The sequence below is a fragment of the Cynara cardunculus genome, unplaced genomic scaffold (assembly GCF_001531365.2).
Source record: "Cynara cardunculus var. scolymus isolate 2C unplaced genomic scaffold, CcrdV1 Un_Scaffold_2951, whole genome shotgun sequence".
In the NCBI taxonomy this organism is placed as follows: domain Eukaryota; kingdom Viridiplantae; phylum Streptophyta; class Magnoliopsida; order Asterales; family Asteraceae; genus Cynara; species Cynara cardunculus.
This window is the reverse complement of record NW_020201292.1, coordinates 61,032-67,467: the sequence shown is the minus strand read 5'-3', so window position 1 is coordinate 67,467 and position 6,436 is coordinate 61,032. Positions and strand designations below refer to the sequence as shown.

General features: G+C 33.1%; 4 non-coding genes across 4 annotated transcripts; all 4 read left to right on the top strand.

The window, feature by feature from the left end:
- The first annotated feature begins 887 nt into the window (after positions 1-887).
- Positions 888-1,004, top strand: LOC112503401. The gene has a single exon (XR_003067961.1). It is a non-coding gene; the product is annotated as a U5 spliceosomal RNA (small nuclear RNA).
- Positions 1,005-1,155: 151 nt separating this feature from the next.
- Positions 1,156-1,313, top strand: LOC112503397. Its single transcript, XR_003067957.1, has one exon. It is a non-coding gene; the product is annotated as a U1 spliceosomal RNA (small nuclear RNA).
- A 1,418-nt stretch (positions 1,314-2,731) lies between these two features.
- LOC112503395 lies at positions 2,732-2,889 on the top strand. Its single transcript, XR_003067956.1, has one exon. It is a non-coding gene; the product is annotated as a U1 spliceosomal RNA (small nuclear RNA).
- Positions 2,890-6,034: 3,145 nt separating this feature from the next.
- LOC112503404 lies at positions 6,035-6,194 on the top strand. The gene has a single exon (XR_003067963.1). It is a non-coding gene; the product is annotated as a U1 spliceosomal RNA (small nuclear RNA).
- Positions 6,195-6,436: the final 242 nt, after the last annotated feature.

Below are 6,436 nucleotides of genomic sequence, written 5' to 3'. Positions count from 1 at the left end.
GCGGTTCGACCTGCGAGGATGAGAGGACCGGCGAAGGGATTCTCAAAGTCGGTATCTGCAGTTGACGAGGAAGATTTGCGACAACAACTTGCCGAGCATGACGAGGAGATTCACTTGTTAAAAGAGGGACAACATGAGGCAAAAAAGGAAGCCGCAGAGCAAAGAATGATGATACAATCGTTGATGACTATGTTGGGTGCTAGTGATTCAAACTCTAACACAACAACCCTGACCTCTCACGCTTTAGGTTAAGTTTTTAATTTTGTGTTATTGAACCGGTTGCCTACTTTTAGACTTATTTAGAAAAAAATTTATCTTTCAATGATTGAACTTATTAATTTTGTTTGGTTATAAAAGTTGTTTGTATAAAACATTTGGTTGTTTGTTTGCTTGTTTGAGATTCATTTTGTTGAAAGTGTGCAAGAAAAAAACTGCATCATGGTACACAAAAATCTTAGGCAACAATTGAACAATATAAATTTTGCCTAAGAGAAATTTTATATTATGTTAATTACAGTTCAAAGGCAATATATCTAAATAGAGTATGTTGTCTAAGCTGATATCTAAGGCAACATATTCAGATAAAGTATGTTGTCTAGGCGGATATCTAACGCAACATATGAAGATGGAGTATGTTGTCTAAGCTGATATTGGATGAAACATATGTTTTTTACTTAGGAAACATAACCTTTTGTGTGTTGCCTAAGAAGTAGTCAACATATTCTCTTTGCATATGTTGCCTTGGTTCTTATGCAACATTGAGAAGGCAACACGGGTTTGGTGCATAAGCCTTACGCAACATATAAACCCCTCTTAGGCAATAATTTTCATTTGTTGCCTAAGTGGCATTTTGAGGTAGTTCCCTTAGCATCCTTTTAATATCACGCATCCATGCAATAAGCATAAAGCAAACTATTCTTTTGCCTTTTACTAAAGAATATCGTGTGCTCATTGCTCATAGTGGCATACACCTATTTTTGAAGTGCTCATTATCAATTATGTATTTGAAATATCCCACTCTTAGATAATGATCACCAATATAGAATTCTAAGACCAGTTAACATCTTTCTAATGATATATACCGAACATACATCGTTCATAAACACCACCAGAACCAAGCCCCATAAAAGTTATGTAGATTGTACATCTTGAAACATACTTACCTAGATGGGATCACTGAGTGATCAATAAGACTCATGGTTTAGGTTGGTGGATTCTATTTCACTTTGGAGGGTGCTAGCCTAAGGTTGGTCCAAGTTGTCGAACCGATGTCATAATTTGTGATGCTGGGGGCTGTGTTCGTGCTGCCCCTATCCATCTTTAAGTAAAAAAATATTATCTTAATTCTCTGCACATCTTTAAAATGGTGCCTTGATTGGCTAGTCTGACTAAAGATGTACAAGTCTTGGGTTTTTATGTGCCTGGGTCTACCAACCCTGTTTTCATAAAGCAGTAGAGAAGGATCGGGCTTGTCTGCCTTTGGGGTTTGAGCTTCTTCATTCTCAAAGCTTCTTCATTCTTGTCTGTATTTTTCTTGATCGGGTTTTTTTGAGCTTAACCGTGACTTTTCAGGCTAGGCCCAATCATGTCGTCATATTCTTTAAACAAACTTTATAGAAAATGATAATTCATTCAATCTCATTAGTAAAAACATTCAGAATAACCTACAAGTAAGAGCTCTCATGCCTAACATTTTTTTTAACAATTGAGTTGAGTCTCAATTAGGTTTCTAACCTTACAAGATAGATTTATTTATCTTGTTTTCTTTATTTTAGAGAACATATAGAAATTATGTCGAAAAAAATGGAGAAAGAAATCTTTATTTTCTTTTATTTAAAGGATCTGTTGGAGATGTTCTTAACAACTTATGTATAATAGACAAATAAGCACCAAAAGAAATTGGTATGTTAAGACATTCACAACCACCATAATAAAAAACTTAATGATGAGATTATTAAATATTTAAGAATTTATATGAATAACAGCTACTATCTTATACAAATATGTTACAATAAATTGTCGAGATGAAGTTAGATAACATAACAAGTTCCATTTCTTATTATATAAGAAGCTATTTGAATGAAGGACAACTAAAATATAAAAATAAATAATATTATTAGCCTTTTATAGTGTCATAATAAAGTGTTCTAAGAATCAAGCGCAATAATGGGACACATAAATTTTGAAACATGAGTATAAGAGCCGAGAGAAAAGAATCTAATAGGTTCGGCTTGGGGGAGCCTTCTGATTGACTGCTCAATTGTAGCTTGGTTGAGAGTATCGGGTCTTCAATTAGGGTTGATATCCTCAACTATAAATAACATCAATTTATTTGTAGTTATGATGATGAACAAGAACTCAAACATCAAAATATTTGTTGTAAAATGGAAGATGAGATTAGTTAATTAAACACCAAAATTAGGGAGTTTAAACAAGTAAAATATAAGATAAGTTAGTGTTCGCACCAAATCTCTCGCTTGAAAGTATAAGAGTGATCTTGATATATAAAACAAAGTTCTCACAACACATAAATACGATGATTTGGAAACCAAAAATCTATTCAAGATAGGGATAAAAGATAACACAAAGATTTATGTGGAAACACAAATCTGGAAAAAAAACCACGGATATAGTGGTGAAATAAGAGTTCAGACTTCAACACATTGATAAGAAAATGAAACACGTAGCCATATCTCAACCTATTTAAGAAGGTGATTGTAGAACGTTTAACATACTTACCTGGACAGGATCAATGAATGATAAAAAAGGCTCATGGTCTAGGTTGGTGACTTCCATTCACTTAGGAGGGGTCCCCATTTAAGGTCGGCCCAAGTGGTCGAGCCTACGTCATAAATTGTGACAGTGGGGCAGCGTTCGCATGGTCTCCTCCTAATTTTGAGTTTTTAATGCTTTTTCAAGATTCTATTTCATTTGATTACCATGTAAACTAGTCTCTAATTGAAATTCTTGACAATTCTTTATTGGGTTGGTGAGAACAATCATCTTTTTTTGGTAAACCCAGCAACAAAGTAGGTGAAATCGAACAGACCACATAAGCCGAGGTGGTTGCCAACATCTTCTCAAGGACAATATTTTATACATAAATTACTATCGAATTAAATTATTTCCGATAAGCTTGGCTGAGAGCATTGGGTCTTCAATTGATTTGTAACTTTGAGGTTGGGCAAGACGTCGAACATAAAAATACTTTATATAGAAGTAAAACAAAAGATAGGATTAGATAAGTGAATACCAAAGTTAGAAAGGTTAAACAAAGTCAAACATGGGATAAGTTAGTGTCTATACCGAATTTATGACTTGAACACACAAGGGTGTTCTTGGTATTGAAAATAAAGTTTTCACAGCACATAAATTTGACGATTGAGAAACCGAAATACAAATAGATGAGAACACCAAGATTTATGTGGAAACTCAAAATGGAGGAAACCATGAGTGGAAGAACCAAGAGAAATCCACAAGTGAAGAATGAATTTTACAATGTTATTGAAGGAGATGAAGCTCAACTATTGCAAGTGTGTGAATGGAGATGGAGATTAAAATGGTAATGATAATATAATATACATGTTCATCTCTTGGGATTTTATCATAGGAATGATGGAAAAATATAAGAGTAAGGGAGAGAGCATGTGAAAGAACTTAGGATCGCGAGGGACCGGGACTGATTAGGAATGATAAGGGATCGATAATGGTCTAATTATCTGGAACGGCTACGATTTTTCTGTCGATACAATTAAGGCCCGGGCCGATCCAGGCTTTGGAATTTTATTTGAAAAAACCAGGTCAGGCATGGATTCATTTGGGACCGGGATGATTGTTGGGACTAGGATTGGTCCTTGAAGTTTTGGTTGAGATCATGATCGGCTGGCTCGGTTACACTCGAACCACCTGGGGCTTGGTCCAACACGGTACCGGTTTTTGGCCATCTCTAGAATGCTAGATAGGTGAAAGTCTTGGTTGTGAAAATTTTAGGTTCCAAGAGGCATGGATGCATGTAGAGTTGTAGACAAAGAATATCGTGTGCTATTCTTTCCCCTTCTACTAAAGAATACAATGTGGTTGTTGCTCAAAATGGCATACGCCCAGGGCTGGCCCAAAGCTTTTGGATGTCGTGGGCGGAAAGATTAAAAATATGCCCCAACCAAACAAGATACAATAAATTCTACTATGTGTTAGTCAAATTTTATTATATTAATTTTATTAGTTTATGCAAATTCTACACATAAATTTTGTTATAATAAGTTTATAACATATTTGAACAAACAATATACAGATAATTAAATTTCTACTATATGTTAATCAAAATTCATACGAATTATTTAAATTTTATTTAAACATAAATTTTAGCTTTGATACCAATTGAAAAGTCCAGATTTCATACGAATGTTGAAGTAATCTTCATCAAATCTCAAGAACAAAGATGAATGTAAGATAGATTGGAGAGAGASAATTACTTTGCTGTCAAATMACCTTTTCTGATTAATGACGTAATCAATTGTGTAATTACAATTACAAAGAAAAGACTATTTATACTAAGGAAATAAAACTAAACTAATTACAATTAAGCTAAGTAAATGGAGAAACTTGAATACAACACTTTAGCTCTAATCTTGAACCCAACATATTTCTTTTTTATATTCGTGAATCATAATATGTATATATGTGTGTGTGTCATTTTTATGTTTTATTATATATATATATATATATATATATATCATATATGAACTAATATAAGTATAATTTATAATATAATATTAAGAAATACTATAACTAAAATAGCATATGTGATCAAATATATTAAAAATTATATAGACATCAAACTTGCACAAATATTAAATACCAATAACTCGGTTGGTGTAGAATTGATCAAATATGTTTCACCAACAACGGTTGGTGTAGAATTGTAGTGAAATTGTGTGAAAATTGAAATAAAAATGGGATTTTGATGATGATGAGATATCCTTTACCGAACAACAAATCCACACCCAATTTCTTGAATAAACATGTTTGACAAAATTATACAAATAACAAAAATAATAAGTTTTTAAATATTATTATAGGGTCTTCTTAAAATAATAAGTTATACAAATATTCATGGTGCTATTAATTTTATTTCAAAAAAAATATTTATTGTTGCAAAAGCATGACAAAAATGAACTTTAAATTTTAACCGGAAGTGAAAATAAAGAAAACGGGGAATAGGGAGTGAAAAATTAAAATGGAAATCTAGAAAAATATAAACAAAATAATCTCTAGCTTATTGGTAAAAGCCTTTTGATAATATTGGATGACTTGGATTCAAATCTTTCTAATAACAATTTTATTTAATTTTTAATGACTATACTACAAGTTGGGCTATTTGATGCCCTTGGGCTTGGGATGTTCTGTGCCGCCGCCCGGGCTGCCCACTCATAGGGTTGGCCTGCATACGCCTATTCTTGGAGAGGTCTTCATTTATTTGAATGCCCCCTAGAGGTTGTAGTTTTAAATATACATTATGCAGTTGAAGAGCTTAAAAATTCCGAGTTATTAATTATAATTTAATTCAAACTTTATAAGCTATAATGATTTACAAAAATATATAAAATATTTGGCTCGTTGGAGAAAAATTAATCGAACTTACGATTGTCAAGTTGAACATTAGTGTTAAAAAGCATAACTTGCCAAGTTAAATGCATTTTATCTTCGAGATTGAGTCCATCTTTGGAATTGCTAAAGCTCGTGCTTGAGTATCTCGTTAAATGCTACGATCATTATCATGTTGACTAATATGGAAGTTTTTTTACCGTATATAAATATTATATATACTTAAAAACAAAATGAAGCTCTAAAACATGGTCTCACAGGACGAAAAACGAGTAAACAACACCAAAACCAATCCCAATAAAGTCTTGGCATGAGTATTAGGTTGGTTATTTATGGTTAGATCGTTAGGGTGTCATCCCACATTGAAAATAAAATAAAACATGTAGCCATGTCTAAACCTATTTAAGAAGGTGGTTGTAGAACGTTAAACATACTTACGTGGACGGGATCAATGAGTGATCAAAAAGGCTCATAGTCTAGGTTGGTGACCTCCATTGCACACATGAGGGGTGCCTGCCTAAGGTCGGCCCAAGTGGTCGAGCCTATGTCATAATTTGTGGCAGTGGAGGACAGCGTTCGCGCTACCTCTTTCCTAATTTCGAGTTTTGAACATTTTTCAAGCTTCTAATCTTCTTTATTCTTCATGTAAAATGGCATCAAAATGAATTCTTCTGGTAAAATGGCCTCAAAATGACATTCCTGACATCGTCTTTTGAAAATTGAATAAGCACATCTGTAACACCCCAAATTTTCTAAAACAAAGCGGAAACTGGAATTTAATATAAATTGACCAACACGAAAAAAAAATACAACATTAACAAAGCAAAAAGAA